The sequence below is a fragment of the Thalassophryne amazonica genome, chromosome 11, assembly GCF_902500255.1.
Source record: "Thalassophryne amazonica chromosome 11, fThaAma1.1, whole genome shotgun sequence".
Lineage (NCBI taxonomy): Eukaryota > Metazoa > Chordata > Actinopteri > Batrachoidiformes > Batrachoididae > Thalassophryne > Thalassophryne amazonica.
This window is the reverse complement of record NC_047113.1, coordinates 106,182,865-106,202,866: the sequence shown is the minus strand read 5'-3', so window position 1 is coordinate 106,202,866 and position 20,002 is coordinate 106,182,865.

Below are 20,002 nucleotides of genomic sequence, written 5' to 3'. Positions count from 1 at the left end.
CACGTGATGTAGGCATGTCATGATGTCAGTGCATGGTGATGCTGATATGTTGTGACGTCAGCATGTTGGGATGTAGAACGCACATAGAGGCTGGTCCAGGGAACAACGCCTCTTTCTAAATTTTCCACTTAAACAAAGTGTGTGTCAGCACACATGAGCACATGTTTTAAGAGTCCATTGACTCTTAAAAATCACTGGAGATCCTTTCCTGGAATACAAGCTCAGTGTAATGTCAGCACTTTTCACAATTCACACAAACAGTGGCTAAAAATCCAAGCGTTCAATGTGCTTATTGACTCCCAAGTTTTGGGGATGGCCCAAGTAGCTAATTTCAGCCAAATCCCTTATAATCCATGAACACAGTGACCACATAAATTGGATTCTTGCAAATTATGTGATATGTATTCTGGTGATCCCTTGAACCTGGAATCTCCAAGATTCAACAGTCACTGAAGCCTCAAAGTAAGTGTAGCAAGGTGAAGTCCGGATTGAAAAGATGTTCCCGCTAGCTTGGCTAACGGGGAATTCCCCTTTGACTGACATGGTAGAGCTTTAGTTCAAGCAGAAAACATGACCAGATTTACAGGTAAGAAAGTTTTATTGTGTTTTCACATCATGTGGTCCTCAGAAAGAGAGTTTAGGTGCATTTGAGTGGAAAATAGTGTTAGTTGTTGACGCGTCGCGGAGGATCAGCTGTTTTTAGCAGCAGATCGAGCGGCTCAGCTCAGAATTCTAAATAATGGAGAAAAAAAAAAGCACGAGTCGTAGCTGCTGCAAAAAAACGTGGATGAAAAGCTCACAGCTTGCTTAAAGTGGGCAGTTCAGTCGAACCCCGACCTCCTGCCCACGGACCAAGTTTAATGCTGCTATCGACCCACAATGCAAAAATAATAGTAACATACAGTGACTTGGAGAAGTAACTTTAATCCGATTACTGATTTGGAAAGATTAACGCGTTAGATTACTCGTTACTAAAAAAAGTGGTCAGATTAGAGTAACGCGTTACTATGTAACCGGCATCACTGATGGTATGGGCAGGCGTCTGTTATGGACGAAGAACACAGGTGCATTTTATTGATGGCATTTTGAATGCACAGAGGTACCGTGACGAGATCCTGAGGCCCATTGTTGTGCCATACCTCCAAGAACATCACCTCATGTTGCAGCAGGATAATGCACGGCCCCATGTTGCAAGGATCTGTACACGATTCTTGGAAGCTGAAAATGTCCCAGTTCTTGCATGGCCGGCATACTCACCGGACATGTCACCCATTGAGCATGTTTCGGATGCTCTGGACCGGCGTATACGACAGCGTGTACCAGTTCCTGCCAATATCCAGCAACTTCGCACAGCCATTGAAGAGGAGTGGACCAACATTCCACAGGCCACAATTGACAACCTGATCAACTCTATGCAAAGGAGATGTGTTGCACTGCATGAGGCAAATGGTGGTCACACCAGATACTGACTGGTATCCCCCCCCCAATAAAACAAAACTGCACCTTTCAGAGTGGCCTTTTATTGTGGGCAGTCTAAGGCACACCTGTGCACTAATCATGGTGTCTAATCAGCATCTTGATATGGCACACCTGTGAGGTGGGATGGATTATCTCACCAAAGGAGAAGTGCTCACTATCACAGATTTAGACTGGTTTGTGAACAATATTTGAGGGAAATGGTGATATTGTGTTTGTGGAAAAAGTTTTAGATCTTTGAGTTCATCTCATACAAAATGGAGCAAAACCAGAAGTGTTGCATTTATATTTTTGTTGAGTGTAACATCAGGACCATAGTCCTGTTGTTATAAACAACCTCACAATTAAACAGGTGACCTCTTAAAAATATCTTGGTGTTCATATTGACAGTAACTTCAGCTGGCAGACATATGTTACTTCATCAACTCACACTCAGACTCAAACTCAGACTCACTTTTATTGTCACTCGACCCTTACAGGCAGAACGAAATGCCGTTTCTCCAGGTCTTGGTGTAGTTAACTGGGGCCATTTTTTTTTTTTTTTACCTACCCTATTGTATAAACTTTTGCAATATAAACTTTTGCAATGTACAATATGTGCACCCCCGTGGCCATAGAATATATATACAAGGCAGCAGCAGCGTTAGAGTATTAAGAAGGTGACAATGTACATGTAGTGTGATGTTCACAGTTTGATGGTGGATGTTGAACTGTTCAACAGTCTGACAACATTCGGGTAGAAGCTGTTTTTCAGTCTGGATGTTTTTGCCTGGATGCTGCACAGCTTCCGTCCAGAGGGAATGGGTGTGAACAGACTGCGCGCAGGGTGGGTGGAGTCTCGGAGGATACAGGTGGCTTTGTCTCTACATCTGGAGATGTAGATGTCCCCAATGGGTGGTAAGCTGCATCCGATGATCCTCTGTGCAGACTTCACCACCTGCTGTAGCACTTTCTTCTCCACCACCATGCAGCCACCATACCACACAGGGAGGCAGCAGGACAGGACACTCTCCACTGCACAGCTGTAGAAGGCCCTGAGGACCTTGGTGTTCAGTAAGGCCCTTCCCAATTTCTTCAAAAAACAGAGATGTTGGTGGGCTTTCTTGATGACGGCCGTGGTGTTGTTGGGCCAGGTGAGAGTGTTGGAGAGGTGCAAGATACCTGATGGAGGAGACAATCTACACTGTAGCTCCATTGATGTAGTGAGGGTGGTGGGGGCTGACCTGTGGAAGTCAACAACTATCTCCTTTGTCTTCTGGGTGTTGAGGATGAGGTTGTTGTCTCCGCACCACTGTGTCAGTTCTCCACGTCTCGCCTGTATGCTGTCTCATCCCCTTGGCTAATGAGCCCGATCACTGCTGTATTGTCTGCAAACTTAACAAGATTATTCTTGTGCTGGGCTCTGCAGTCAAAGGTCATCAATGTGTGCAGCAGTGGACTGAGCACACAACCATGGGGTGAGCCAGTGTTCAGGATGATGGTGGAGGATGAGGTGGTGTTGATCCTGACACTCTGTGGCCTCCCAGTCAGGAAGTCCAGGATCCAGTTGCACAGTGCTGAGGGGGCTCCTAGTTCAGCCAGCTTGGAAACCAGTTTCTGCGGGATGATGGTGTTAAACACAGAAGTGAAGTCCAGGAACAGCAGCCTTGTTCTCTGTGTGGGAGAGGGCCTGACGCACTACGGTGGAGATGGCATCAGCTGTGGACCAGTTTTGCCTGTACGTGTACTGTTGCTCATCTACAGTCACATCGATGGTCTGCTTCAGGCGCCTCAGTGGCTTTTACTGTGTAAAGGCTGGTCCTGTTTTTATTGTTTTTGCAGCTGAGCCCCCTCACGCACCAGTGTCAACGTCAAATTTATTTATATGGCACATTTAATACAGAAAAACTGCCCAAAGTGCTGCACACACCCAAAAAATAATAGTAATAACGAAAAACACAAAAGGAACAAAATGGCAAAAATGATAATCATAATCAAATCAGGAATCGGCTAGCTTGAGTCGAAAGCCAGAGCAAACAAATGAGTTTTTAACCAAGACTTGAAGATGTTTAAAGATGGGACCATACGAACATTCAAAGGAAGCCTGTTCCAGAGTCTCAGAGCCACCACTGAAAATGCATGGTCTCTCCTAGTTTTCAGACGGGATCTCTGCACTTCCAGAATCAGTTGATTGGCCGATCTCATATTTCGACCTGGAGGATGAACCGACAGAAACTCGGAGAGGTAGGAGGGAGCCAATCCATTTAAACATTTAAAAAACAACAACAACAACTTGAAATGAATCCTGTAACTGACTGGAAGCCAGTGCAGAGAGGCCAGTACAGGAGTTATGTGGTCCCGCTTTCTGGTGCCCGTAAGCAACCGCGCTGCGGCGTTTTGGACCAATTGCAGACGATGAATGGACATTTGATCTAGCCCACAATACAGGGAGTTACAATAATCCAAACGACAGGTGACTGTTGTGGCTGGCGTGCCTGGCTGGCTTTTGTTTGTCTTCTGCAGTGTTGCCACAGTTACTTTGAAAAAGTAACTTAGTTACTTTACTGATTACTCAATTGTAAAAGTAACTTAGTTACTTTACTGATTACTCAATTGTAAAAGTAACTAAGTTAGATTACTAGTTACTTTTTTAGTTACTTTTCCCAGCTGCCGACAACAACCCTCTGCCACCTCAACATGACAATGATACCTGTTTTGCCAAAACTCACTTTATAGTCACCCTTTCTTGACTTCAATGAAAATAAATACTTGTTTTATAAAAAGTAAAATAAAGACGTCTTTCTTGACCTCATATTTAACTGTTGACAGCACTGTAACAGTAAAACTTGCAATTTCAAACCTACATTGTTTATAAAGGTAACTATTAAATTCTAACATTTTTCTAACATTTAAATTCTCTCTAAACATTTTACTTGTCGAAATTATTATTATTTTAAGCAATATTAGTTGTAGTAAAAAACAGCTTCAAAATTGCACCTTTAATCTAGGGGTGTTGTGGGGGAGGGGGCACATCCTTGCCCCACGCCCCCATTCCATCTAGATTGGCCCCTGCTTTGGCGTTTGGGCACAAAGAATGGATAACATTTATTTATGCAGAAAACATGACCAGATTTACAGGTAAGAAAGTTTTATTGCGTTTTCACATCATGTGGTCCTCAGAAAGAGAGTTTAGGTGCATTTGAGTGGAAAATAGTGTTAGTTGTTGACGCGTCGCGGAGGATCAGCTGTTTTTAACGACCAGATACAGAGCGGCTCAGCTCAGAATTCTAAATAAAGGAGGAAAAAAAAGTATAAAAATGTCTTTGTAAAGTTCAGTGCAGGTGTGCTGATCACCGCGCTTTAAGAGGTGACGACGAGTCGAGCAGCTGCAAAAAACCGCGGATTAAAAGCTCACAGCTCGCTTAAAGTGGGCAGTTCAGTCGAACCCCGACCTCCTGACCACAGACCAAGTTTAATGCTGTTATCAACCCACAATGAAAAATAATAGTAACGCACAGTGACATGGAGAAGTAACTTTAATCTGATTACTGATTTGGAAAGATTAACGCGTTAGATTACTCGTTACTAAAAAAAAGTGGTCAGATTAGAGTAACGCTGGTCTTCTGTTTCTGTCTTTTGGTTTTCCTTTCAGGTGGTACGCGTTTAGGACTGAGTGGCTGTGTGGCTGAGTTATCAGGACCTCACCCTGATCACCTGAGGCTCGTCAGGACTCACAGCTGTGGTGCATCTACACGGATTGGAGCATGGTGGCATTTAAGTCTGGAGTACACAGTGTGTATTTGCCAGAGACCCGACCTTGTGACCAGACGGGTGAGATCGTCGTCTCGAGAGCCATCTCATCATCAGTGGATGCAGAGAATGTCCAGGTTTGATGCATGGTCTGTGAAAGAGGAGGGGGTGAGGTCTCACGCTCGTCAGCACACTTCCTGAGGTACGTTAGGTTTTGTGACTAACATTTATACAGTCAGTAAATGTGGTGTCCCTCACACCTTATTATATTGAGCTGTTATGTTAGTCGTTTAATCAGCTTCCACTGCAGTTGGAGTTTGTGAACAGGGTGTTCCATGCCTGCAGGGTGGGAAGCTGATTAGCAATTAAGCCAGGAAGTGTTTGCTGTTTATGTACACCTTTGAGCGGTCTCTCTGTGTGTGGAGTGTGGACTCACATGATGATTTCTTCTTTCACAGACTCGGTTTGTCGCGGCCACCTGGGGGGTGTCGGCGGGGTCCTTGGGTCCGAACAGCTTCTGGCTCCGGACCGTTAGTGCTGCTGGGAGCACACCGTTTACCACTTCGCCAGTCCGCGCACTCATTGGTTATGTTTTTACACATCACTGTTATGTAATTAAATTTAGTTATCCTTTGTACCGTGCTCTGCTTATTTCATACTGGGTCCTTCAAACGCTGGTCGGTTCTCCGGGCTGCGTCCGACACATAACAGGTGACAAAAGCATGAATCAGTCTCTCCAAGTCAGCCCGGGGCAAATAGGGTTTAACTTACCCAAGAGACGAAGCTGAAAAAAGCTAGACTTGATTACAGAGTTAATTTGCATATCAAATTTAAAAGAACTGTCAAAGATGACACCAAGATTCCTAACAGACGGGTGGCAGTGGTTACTCAGCGAGGCCAGAGCAGTGGCATCAAATGAGTTCCCAAATACCACAATCTCGGTTTTAGAGTCATTCAGATTAAGACAATTATGGGTCAACCAGTCCTGCACTTCCTTCAAACAATTATTTAAAAGTTTAAAATTGTCTCTGCCCGGGTACAGCGGAAGATAAATTTGCAGATCATCTGCAAAGCAATGAAAAGAAATATCATATTTTCTAAAAACTGACCTGAGTGGCAGCATATACAGAGAAAACAATAAAGGGCCCAAAATGGAACCCTGTAGTACTCCGCATTTTAGTGGGGCAATATCAGATGAATAAGGGCCAAGGTGCACAGCAAATGACCGATTTTCCAAATAGGATGTAAACCAACTTAAGGCAGTACCTTTATTGCCAACATGGTTTTCAAGGCATGACAACAGAATTTTATGGTCAACTGTGTCAAACACTGCTGTTAAATCTAAAATAATTAAAACAATAGAATGACCAGAATCAACAGCTAAAATTAAGTCATTAAAAACTTTTAAAAGTGCAGTTTCAGTGCTATGGCACAACTTAAAACCAGATTGAGATTTTTCAAAAATGCCATTAGCCTCCAACTAAGTTTGAATTTGTTTAAAAACCAAATTTTCCAATATTTTGGACAGAAAAGGCAACTTCGAAATTGGCCTATAATTTGCAAGGACTTCAGAGTCCAAATTTTGCTTTTAAGCAAGGGCTGAACAACCGCATGCTTAAAAGAACTAGGGACACAGCCAGAAGTCAGCGATAGATTCATGATCTTCAGTAAATAACGGCCAACCACATCAAATGCATATTTGAGCAGTTTGGGAGGAAGACAATCAACTGGACAGTTAGAGGGTTGGAGCTTTTGCACAGCAACAGACAGATCACTGATAGTAATTTGCTCAAAACGCTGAAAAGCCGTAGAACAGACTATGTTCATGGAGGGATTTGCCTCAAAAGAGGCAGAGGTTGAAGCCCTGATGGCAGATATTTTATCAATAAAAAAGTTAAGAAAGCTATCACAAGTTTGAGAGTAAACAACACTGTTTAACTCCACAGGATTCACTGATTTGTTTAAAACATTAAACAGGACCTGGGGTCTCTTAATATTTGACACAATTAAATTTGAAATGTAATCAGCTTTCGCAGATTTGGCTCTTCTTTGATAATTTAACAGTCCCTTAAGCTGTCCAATGACACATGAAGCTTATCCTTTTTCCACCTCCTTTCAGCCCTTCTACAACCCCTGGCAAAAATTATGGAATCACCGGCCTCGGAGGATGTTAATTCAGTTGTTTAATTTTGTAGAAAAAAAGCAGATCACAGACATGACACAAAACTAAAGTCATTTCAAATGGCAACTTTCTGGCTTTAAGAAACACTATAAGAAATCAAGAAAAAAAGATTGTGGCAGTCGGTAACGGTTACTTTTTTAGACCAAGCAGAGGAAAAAATTATGGAATCACCCTGTAAATTTTCATCCCCAAAACTAACACCTGCATCATATCAGATCTGCTCGTTAGTCTGCATCTAAAAAGGAGTGAACACACCTTGGAGAGCTGTTGCACCAAGTGGACTGACATGAATCATGGCTCCAACACGAGAGATGTCAATTGAAACAAAGGAGAGGATTATCAAACTCTTAAAAGAGAGTAATTCATCACGCAATGTTGCAAAAGATGTTGGTTGTTCACAGTCAGCTGTGTCTAAACTCTGGACAAAATACAAACAACATGGGAAGGTTGTTAAAGGCAAACATACTGGTAGACCAAGGAAGACATCAAAGCGTCAAGACAGAAAACTTAAAGCAATATGTCTCAAAAATCGAAAAATGTACAAAACAAATGAGGAACGAATGGGAGGAAACTGGAGTCAACGTCTGTGACCGAACTGTAAGAAACCGCCTAAAGGAAATGGGATTTACATACAGAAAAGCTAAACGAAAGGCATCATTAACACCTAAACAGAAAAAACAAGGTTACAATGGGCTAAGGAAAAGCAATTGTGGACTGTGGATGACTGGATGGAAGTCATATTCAGTGATGAATCTCGAATCTGCATTGGGCAAGGTGATGATGCTGGAACTTTTGTTTGGTGCCTTTCCAATGAGATTTATAAAGATGACTGCCTGAAGAGAACATGTAAATTTCCACAGTCATTGATGATATGGGGCTGCATGTCAGGTAAAGGCACTGGGGAGATGGCTGTCATTACATCATCAATAAATGCACGTTTATGTTGATATTTTGGACAATTGAAAGGATGTTTGGGGATGATGAAATCATTTTTCAAGATGATAATGCATCTTGCCATAGAGCAAAAACTGCAAAAACATTCCTTGCAAAAAGACACATAGGGTCAATGTCATGGCATAGGGTCAATGTCAACGAGCAGATCTGATTTGATGCAGGTGTTAATTTGGGGGATGAAAATTTACAGGGTGATTCCATAATTTTTTCCTCAGAATTGAGTGATTCCATATTTTTTTCCTCTGCTTGGTCTAAAAAAGTAACTGTTACTGACTGCCACAATCTTTTTTTCTTGATTTCTTATAGTGTTTCTTAAAGCCAGAAAGTTGCCATTTGAAATGACTTTAGTTTTGTGTCATGTCTGTGATCTGCTTTTTTTCTACAAAATTAAACAACTGAATGAACATCCTCTGAGGCCGGTGATTCCATAATTTTTGCCAGGGGTTGTACATTCTCACCTCAGTGCACGAGTGGTGTCATTTAACCAAGGCTCAGCTGCAGACTTAGCCTTTTGGATTTTCAAAGGCGCAAGCAGATCTAAAATAGAGATGCAAGTTGAATTAAACATTTCCATAGTCTCTTCAACTGAGCTAGTTGACAAATCCAAAGTCGGCACCAGGGAAATAAATGTGCTCGAAAATTCCTCTGCCGTTGAAGAGTTAATTACGCGCCACGCATGCATCAGAGCGCACGGCATAGATGGAGCACAAGGCAATTTTACAGAAAATAAAACAGGAAAGTTGTCTGAAATCTGCTTTGTACAGAGGTCCTCAATGTAAACATTCATGCCATAAGACAGAACAAGATCAAGAGAGTACCCTTTCTCATGTGTGGGCCCAGTGACCCACTGTGTAAGATTAAACGACTCAATAGTATTTAAAAAGTCCTTGACCAGAGGCTTAGATTCACAGCAGACATGTATGTTAAAATCACTAACTATTAAAAAACGGTCACACTTAAGAACAATTTCAGCCACAAAGTCTGAGAAATCCATAATAAAATCTTTGTTAAACTTTGGAGGTCTATACACCGAGCGCACACAGGACAGGCAAGTTAAACTAAGTTTCTCCGAAAGGAGACGATTAATAAAGAACTTTGAACTTTAACTCCACCTGCGGGACTCATGGGTAGTGTACTTTTAAGCACATTCTTTTGTCTGCAGCGACAAAATCATTTATTATATTCTCAAATCCCAGCTTAAAACTAATACTGTCCTGTAGTGAACGAGTCTTTATGTAAAATAAGCACAACTCAAGAACATGTCGCGTTGTTTGTGGTTGTACTTACAACCAGACGAAGTTAAATCTGCGGCTACAACAGCAATGTTTTTAACATGGAGCCAGACTGAGAGAGTTTCCACCGCCAACAGAGAGATGAGGAGCCCAGAAAGATGTGGCTGAAAAAACTCAACTTGAAAAGACCACCTAAAACGTTATATGTGTGCTCTTTTCACACTGTCGACAAAAAGCCCACAGAGGAACCCTCTACTTTGTGGCTGGGAAATGACAGACCACCGGAGAAGCTAACGAGGACTGACAGCAGGGTCACCAGAATCACTGTAATATTCATCATTAGCAGCAACATGTATTTTCTGAACAGTTAAAATGTAACATGTGTTTGGACTGATGGTCAGTATGAGCCTAAAAATGCCACAATTTCAGTACATAACAAAATGTTTAACAATGCAGTATTTTAATCTTAATCTGAATTTAATATTGTAGCTGTTTTCTCTTGGTTTCTGGAGCACAGAGGTGATGCTGTTACCAGTGAGAAGTTGTGGGTTGATGGAAGGTTAATGGTGTAATTAAAGTGTTGTCATGAAAACTCTAATGCATCACTTCTTGATAATCATGTTCTGTATCGCTGCCCTCAGATGAACAAGATGAGATGGATCAGGGTGAGGAAGTCATCTTGTCAGATGCAGGGTTGGAGAGTCACACCTGCTCAAAAGGCCCACCATCACGTGTGAAATGCACCCACCACCACCACCAGGACCACCACACTCTGTAGCTGACTGTATCTTAGAGAGTGATGCAGACTCCCCTCAGTATACAGGGATTCCACTCACAGAATTTCAAACACTTCACCATCTTCTGTCCTCAGTTACATGTCTCTAATCTAACTTAGACAGCGAGCTAAACATCTTTCAATGGCTCCAAAAAATGATGAGAAGTGTGTCGTGTTTGAAGACCATTTACTTTCAACTTCTTTCAGTTTCTTTTCTGTAAAACTGTAACACAATTACAAAACATATATGTAAAATTACAAATCAACCTACATTCACAACATAAAATAAAGTAAGCACACATACAGTACTAAGCGATTATGATTTGTCACCGGTTTTCCCAAGAAGTCTGCAGAGAGGTGTGGTGTGCAGCTTAACACCTCCAGTGTTGCTCTCAAAATAGCTGCTCTAACAAATTTCCTGCTGCTTACAGGTGGAAACCACTCAATGGCATTACCATAAAACCAAAGAACAAAGGAAATAACAAGAAACCAAGAAAGAAAAGATTGCCCTCGGCTGGACAAACTAAGAATAACATCAAATTGAGACAACTTGGTTTACAAACTAAAATACATTCACTTCAAGAGACTGAGGGACAGAATACTCCATCAATGCCAGTTGCAGCCCAAATTCGAACGACTTTGGTGAAACTAAGACAAAACTTTGTCATGGCTGATTTAGAGGTGGAAAGGAGAATATTTGTCGAGCTTATGGAAAGCACAAAATGGACTGACAACAAACCACATGTCAAAGAAAGAGAGGGGAAGTGATGGTCTGGTGGTTAAAGTGTTGGGCTTGAGACCAGAGGATCCTCACTTCAAATCTCAGCCTCACCGGAAAATCACTAAGAGCACTTGGCAAGGTCCTTAACCTCCTAGTTAGTCAAGGTGTGTAGTGTGTGCCTTGCATGGCAGCAGCCTGACATTGGGGTGAATGTGAAGCATTGACATGTAAAGCGCTTTGAACATCTGATGCAGAACGAACATCGCTATTTAAATGCAATCCATTTACCATTTACATTGTTCTGTTAAAGGATGCTCAAGTAAACAGGAACAAATGGCTCCTGGGACTTATCAGAAAAACTTTGCCCAGCAGTGACAGAAAGGTCTGCAAAATGAAGGGACTGCTAAAGAAGACCTATCTCAGAGGTTGTAGTCCTGCTATCAAAGACTGAGTGATATCTTTAATGTCATGTAATACTGGAAGTGTTTTATTGTGTTATTTGGTATTTGTATTGATTTAATGTGATTATATCAAGTGATGAGTGTCTTTGGGTCAAAGACCTATATAATTTCATAATGCTTATATGTTAGTTGATAAATAGATATGCTTGTCGAAAAGGTCTTTTTGCTGTTTTACTTTCAGTTTTCATGACTGATTGATCTGCTGTTTCCTGACGGCTCACCACCAAACCAGACAAACTTCACAAGTATTTTACCTGAACGGAAACCTGTTGGAAGGACGACGAGGAAATGTAAACGATTAACAAAATGCTGCTTGTTGTCTAAAGTTTCACACAGATCCCTGAGTGTGACGAAGCAAAGAGAACCACTTTAGATCACAGCCCATCTGCATGTGATTCTGGTTTTTGCCACCAGGCGGTAACATCTGATAACAGAAAGCTGTAATTCCGTTTGTTGCCACAGGGTGGTTTTTCATTTAAATGTTCCCAAAATTTGTGAATATTGTAAATATTATTGGAACCACTCCAAAAATCAAAGGCTTATAAACCCAGGCAGTTTACATGTTCTGACCAAACTTCAAGTCAATCAGAAGAAAAATACTCCAAATTTCAAGGTGAACAAATAAACAAATAAACAGACAAACATATAAACAGACAAACATATAAACAAACAAACGAACAGATACACCAACATAGTCTTGTCGAATTACAACCCCTGGCAATAATTATGGAATCACCGGCCTCGGAGGATGTTCATTCAGTTGTTTAATTTTGTAGGAAAAAAGCAGATCACAGACATGACACAAAACTAAAGTCATTTCAAATGGCAACTTTCTGGCTTTAAGAAACACTATAAGAAATCAAGAAAAATAATTGTGGCAGTCAGTAACGGTTACTTTTTTAGACCAAGCAGAGGGAAAAAATATGGACTCACTCAATTCTGAGGAATAAATTATGGAATCACCCTGTAAATTTTCATCCCCAAAACTAACACATGCATCAAATCAGATCTGCACGTTAGTCTGCATCTAAAAAGGAGTGATCACACCTTGGGGAGCTGTTGCACCAAGTGGACTGACATGAATCATGGCTCCATCACGAGAGATGTCAAGTGAAACAAAGGAGAGGATTATCAAACTCTTAAAAGAGGGTAAATCATCACGCAATGTTGCAAAAGATGTTGGTTGTTCACAGTCAGCTGTGTCTAAACTCTGGACCAAATACAAACAACATGGGAAGGTTGTTAAAGGCAAACATACTGGTAGACCAAGGAAGACATCAAAGCATCAAGACAGAAAACTTAAAGCAATATGTCTCAAAAATCGAAAATGCACAACAAAACAAATGAGGAACGAATGGGAGGAAAGTGGAGTCAACGTCTGTGACCGAACTGTAAGAAACCGCCTAAAGGAAATGGGATTTACATACAGAAAAGCTAAACAAAAGCCATCATTAACACCTAAACAGAAAAAAGAAGGTTACAATGGGCTAAGGAAAAGCAATCATGGACTGTGGATGACTGGATGAAAGTCATATTCAGTGATGAATCTCGAATCTGCATTGGGCAAGGTGATGATGCTGGAACTTTTGTTTGGTGCCGTTCCAATGAGATTTATAAAGATGACTGCCTGAAGAGAACATGTAAATTTCCACAGTCATTGATGATATGGGGCTGCATGTCAGGTAAAGGCACTGGGGAGATGGCTGTCATTACATCATCAATAAATGCACAAGTTTACGTTGATATTTTGGACACTTTTCTTATCCCATCAATTGAAAGGATGTCTGGGGATGATGAAATCATTTTTCAAGATGATAATGCATCTTGCCATAGAGCAAAAACTGTGAAAACATTCCTTACAAAAAGACACATAGGGTCAATGTCATGTCCTGCAAATAGTCCGGATCTTAATCCAATTGAAAATCTTTGGTGGAAGTTGAAGAAAATGGTCCATGACAAGGCTCCAACCTGCAAGGCTGATCTGGCAACAGCAATCAGAGAAAGTTGGAGCCAGATTGATGAAGAGTACTGTTTGTCACTCATTAAGTCCATGCCTCAGAGACTGCAAGCTGTTATAAAAGCCAGAGGTGGTGCAACAAAATACTAGAGATGTGTTGGAGCGTTCTTTTGTTTTTCATGATTCCATAATTTTTTCCTCAGAATTGAGTGAGTCCATATTTTTTTTTCCCTCTGCTTGGTCTAAAAAAGTAACTGTTACTGACTGCCACAATTTTTTTTCCTGATTTCTTATAGTGTTTCTTAAAGCCAGAAAGTTGCCATTTGAAATGACTTTAGTTTTGTGTCATGTCTGTGATCTGCTTTTTTTCTACAAAATTAAACAACTGAATGAACATCCTCAGAGGCCGGTGATTCCATAATTTTTGCCAGGGGTTGTACTTTGACAAAGCCAGTGGAACACTGACCAGTCTTATCGAAAGGTCTTTTTGCTATTTTACTTTCAGTTTTCATGACTGATTGATTTGTACTTCCCAGCCACCGTACCACGGAGCAAACATTTCAAATTCAGTGGCTGAGAGAAAATGTTTTATTTAACCAGGTTAAAAACAAAGCCCACCCAATAGCACCTGCAGAAAAAAAAAAATTCTGGAGCCGCCACTGGCTGAACGAAAAGAAGGTTGGAGAAATATCAAACTACACAAATGACATTTTTTGCGTGCGTTGTGATATGCACAGATGGTGAATTTTATACGCATTCTGTGCATCTAAATGGCCATTTATTGCACCACTTTTTAAGGGCTCCATTGTGCTGTGAAAAACAGCATGTTGACTCATTTAACAGCAGCGCCTTTAATTACAGCAAAAAAGTGCCGCAACGCACCAAACCAGATAAACTTCACAAGTATTTTACCTGAACAGAAGCCTGTTGGAACAACGACGAAACGGTGATAATTAAGAAAATGCTGCTTGTTTTTGCTCTAGAAGATGATGTCAGGTTTCACAAAGAGAATGGCTTTAGATCAGAGCCCCTCTGCAGGCTGTGAACCTTCTCGCAGCCTGACTGTAGCTGCTGACACCACAAAGGCTGTGATGGACACTTTTCCTTTTTCACTCCTTTCTGTGCCGTCACATTTATTTTAAAAGTTTTTCCAGTGCTGAAAAAAAGCTTCTCAAAGACATGGATGACCTCTAATTTCCTGCTTTTAAACTCAGATAAAACTGAAGTTATTGTACTTGGCCCCACAAATCTTAGAAACATGGTGTCTAACCAGATCCTTACTGTGGATGGGATTACCCTGACCTCTAGTAATACTGTGAGAAATCTTGGAGTCATTTTTGATCAGGATATGTCATTTAAAGCGCATATTAAACAAATATGTAGGACTGCTTTTTTGCATTTACGCAATATCTCTAAAATCAGAAAGGTCTTGTCTCAGAGTGATGCTGAAAAACTAATTCATGCATTTATTTCCTCTAGGCTGGACTATTGTAATTCATTATTATCAGGTTGTCCTAAAAGTTCCCTAAAAAGCCTTCAGTTAATTCAAAATGCTGCAGCTAGAGTACTGACGGGGACTAGAAGGAGACAGCATATCTCACCCATATTGGCCTCTCTTCATTGGCTTCCTGTTAATTCTAGAATAGAATTTAAAATTCTTCTTCTTACTTATAAGGTTTTGAATAATCAGGTCCCATCTTATCTTAGGGACCTCGTAGTACCATATCACCCCAATAGAGCGCTTCGCTCTCAGACTGCAGGCTTACTTGTAGTTCCTAGGGTTTGTAAGAGTAGAATGGGAGGCAGAGCCTTCAGCTTTCAGGCTCCTCTCCTGTGGAACCAGCTCCCAATTCAGATCAGGGAGACAGACACCCTCTCTACTTTTAAGATTAGGCTTAAAACTTTCCTTTTTGCTAAAGCTTATAGTTAGGGCTGGATCAGGTGACCCTGAACCATCCCTTAGTTATGCTGCTATAGACGTAGACTGCTGGGGGGTTCCCATGATGCACTGTTTCTTTCTCTTTTTGCTCTGTATGCACCACTCTGCATTTAATCATTAGTGATCGATCTCTGCTCCCCTCCACAGCATGTCTTTTTCCTGGTTCTCTCCCTCAGCCCCAACCAGTCCCAGCAGAAGACTGCCCCTCCCTGAGCCTGGTTCTGCTGGAGGTTTCTTCCTGTTAAAAGGGAGTTTTTCCTTCCCACTGTAGCCAAGTGCTTGCTCACAGGGGGTCGTTTTGACCGTTGGGGTTTTACATAATTATTGTATGGCCTTGCCTTACAATATAAAGCGCCTTGGGGCAACTGTTTGTTGTGATTTGGCGCTATATAAAAAAATTGATTGATTGATGTCTTTGCCAGTTCGTTGTTCCTTGTGTCTTTGTTCCAGCCTTTTTCTCATAGTTCTTGATCTTGTTCTTTGCCTTGCAGTGTACTGAACCTTTTGCCTGTTTCTGACCTTGACTTAGGCTGAGTCTCAATTCTACCCCTCGGCCCTTCCCCTTAATCCTTCCCCTCCGTTTTGCGCAGGCACGAGAGACAGAGGGGTGTCTCAATTCTCTTTTTGGAGCGAGGCGGAGGGGTAGGCAGAGGGCTACAAACCCCTTCAAACGGAGTGAATCTGGATGCACACTCCGTTTGGAGGGGTAGGAGGAGCTTGCCGCTGTCTCCAAAAAAAAAAAAAAAAAACATGGCGCCGAATGAGCTGCACAAATGAAACAGCTTTCATTATAAATTACGCTGTTTAGAAAATTATAACTTGCCAAAAAACTTTACAGACAGTTGTATAGGACAGCAACGTGTATGCTGCTGGATGCATGTTGCGTATATTGTCGTTCTGAGGAATATCGTAACTTCGCTCGTGCGCTGAGGCGTTATAATGCACATACACACGAATGCTACGATAAAACACTTTTATATCAATCAATCAATTTTCAATCAATTTTTTAATATAGCGCCAAATCACAACAAACAGTTGCCCCAAGGTGCTTTATATTGTAAGGCAAGGCCATACAATAATTATGGAAAACCCCAACAGTCAAAATGACCCCCTGTGAGCAAGCACTTGGCTACAGTGGAGAATGGAGTACACAATGGAGAAAATCATGATAAAGGATCAGCACGTTAATTTGTATGTTCATAAATCTTTGGATAATAGCGACCCCTGCTGTTGGATTTCAAGGTCTGTAATGCGTGTATTTAGTAAACAAACAGGAGCCCTGAACACATTGTTTCTTTCTCTTTTTGCTCTGTATGCACCACTCTGCATTTAATCATTAGTGATCGATCTCTGCTCCCCTCCACAGCATGTCTTTTTCCTGGTTCTTTCCCTCAGCCCCAACCAGTCTCAGCAGAAGACTGCCCCTCCCTGAGCCTGGTTCTGCTGGAGGTTTCTTCCTGTTAAGAGGGAGTTTTTCCTTCCCACTGTTGCCAAGTGCTTGCTCACAGGGGGTCGTTTTGACCGTTGGGGTTTTTCATAATTATTGTATGGCCTTGCCTTACAATATAAAGCGCCTTGGGGCAACTGTTTGTTGTGATTTGGTGCTATATAAAAAAAAAGTTGATTGAGTTGATTCGTCTCCTAATAAGCTTTCAGGCAGAAAATGAGGAGAAATTTCACCAATGTTGGAAAATATACACACACACATGTATATGTGTAACACATAACCTGACGTCCTAATAGACTGATATTATTTGTCAAGGAAATTTCTAAAGGAAATAGGGCTGGATGCAAAAAAATGTGAGAATTTGAAAAAGAAATAAAAGGTTAACAGAACTAGATGCAGCCCAGAACATACATACAGGTGCTGGTCATATAATTAGAATATCATGAAAAAGTTGATTTACGTATTTCAGTAATTCCATTCAAAAAGTGAAACTTGTATACATTTATTGCACAGTGATATATTTCAAGTATTTATTTATTTTAATTACTAATTAATTAATTAATTAATTAATTACTAATCAATCAATTAATGATTAATCAAACAATATAATTATTACTCTTATTGGTTCATTATATTAGTATTATTAACATTGATTAATTACTAATTAAGTATTAATACTATTATTATTATTATAAATTACAAATTAATTACATTAATTAAAATGACATTATTACGATGAGTCAAAGAAATCTGTGACTTCTATTTCTTTGCATTTACGCAGAAAGGCGAGAAAATAAAAAGAGCAAACAGGCTACTGCAACAAGTTGCATTTTGGTTGCCATGTTAACAAACAGTGAAGACAGCAGTTTGACACCGTCAGTTTTTTGTTTCTCCTAAGGCGGAGGGGTGTCTCAATTCACAGGGCTAGAGGCATAACCCTTTGCCTTACCCCTTGTTTTAAAGGGGTAGGCGTAGGGGTATGGGGTAGGGCCAAGGGAAAGAGGAAGGGGTACAAAAGATAATTGAGATTGGGGGTTAGTCTCATGTTTTGGATACCGTTGCTGGTTGCGGCTTGCATAACATTTGCCTGGCTTTTCAGTAAGTCCATCTTTACACACTAAGCTTCTTTGTGAGTCTCACAATTGTGTCCAGCCTTTTTGGGTCCAGGTTCCTGACAGAAGGAACTCGCCAAACATGGACACAGCAGACTCTTATCTTGTCCAGTTGATGCTCTGTACTCAGGGACAGAAGCTGATGAAGATGAAATGAGGGTGGACATTTCATCAAGACAATGATCCCAAACACACAGCCAAGGAAACTCTCAACTGGTTTCAGAGAATGAAAGTAAAGCTGCTAGAATGGCCCAGACAATCACCTGACTTGAATCCAATAGAAAATCTTTGGAGAGAACTAAAAATCAAAATTCATAGAAGAGGTCCATGGAACCTTCATGATTTGAAGCCTGTGTGGAAGAATGGGCCAAAATCACACCTGAGTAATGCATGTGACTAGGTTCTCCATACAGGAGGCATCTTAAAGTTTCATTACCAACGAAGTATTAAATAAATTTCAGTAAGTGTGTTCAATACATTTTCCCTGAGCCATTCAATTTTATGACATATAACGCCATGTCTCTACTTATTTGTTGTGGTTTCTTTGTATGTGTGGGTTACTTGGGTTGTTACCAACATCTGGTGAAAATGTCATGTTGTTTGGACCTTTAAAAATATATTTACTGAGAAAAATTGTGACGTGTTCAATACTTATTAATAATTTTACCCGCTGTATGTGTCTGTCAGCCTAATCCAGTGCAAAGCCTTCCACAAAGTACAGGACATGAATGCAAAGCATGTTTTTGGGATTATTTTTCACTACTATGCTGATGATACTCAGTTATACATGCCGAAAACTGATGGTAATCTCATCCACATAAAAGCCTTAGAAGATTGCTTTGCATCAGTAAATAGCTGGATATTTAGCAGTTTCCTACTTTTAAACTCTGATAAGACTGAAATGATGATTCTTGGTCCAGTGAGACATCTGCATCAATATGACCAGTTAACACTTAGCCTAGGCTCATGTGTCACACATCACACTGACAAAGAGAGGAACCTTGGGGTAATTTTTGAATTTGATTTTTGATCTTTTGATCCTTTGACCTCCACATTAGAGATATTATGAGGACTGCTTTCTTCCAACTGTGAAATATAGTGAAGATTCATCCCATCCTGTCTAGGTCTGATGCTGAGACCCTGATTCATACGTTTTTACTACTGCAATGTTCTATTTTCTGATTTACTGCAGTCCAGCATTAGGGGTCTCCAATTGGTTCAAAATGCTGCTGCCAGACGTTTGACAGGAAGCAGAAAGTTTGACCACATTACACCCATTTTGGCATCCCTTCACTGGCTTCCTGCCCCTGTGAGATCAGATTTTAATGTTCTGCTACTAACCTGAAAAATTGTTCACGGATTGGCACCTCCCTACTTAGCTGAGCTACTTAAACCTTACGTACCGGTCCGGGAAATGCATTCTCATGGTGCAGGACTACTTTGTGTCCTGTCAGGAAAGATGACTTTAAGCTTGCTTTGAGCTTGTTTTCATCTTGGAATATAATACGTGCCATGGAATTAATATACATGCTGTTGGATTAAACTGCACAGTTTTTGGTACCTTCCAGGAGTAAGTGAGGTCATACCGGACTTTTCCATTACAAATGGGGAGGCCCACGGAATGAACTTGGTGGTGAAGACGAGGGAATATGTCTAAGAATGATTCTAACATGACAAGTATGATCAAACGAAGTATTAATGTGTTAAAATTAAGAGTTGATTAGAAAAAGTATGTTACAAATAAGTGAAATGAATGATTATATGAGTTGTTTTTCATAAAGAGTGCAGAGTCAGAGAAAAAGAGGAAGTGAAGAAGATGTCGCAAGCAGGGCAAGAAAAGCTGATGTTAAACAACTGAGCAAATGATTAAGATGTTGGTAAGATATGAAATGAATAATAAGGAATGAAAATGTTTGTAGATGATCATATGAATTGTTTTTATGTGAAAGAGAGTTGTAATGAAATGATTGAATATGATTGATGTGATTTTGAAGAAATGATTTAAAAGAATGAATTC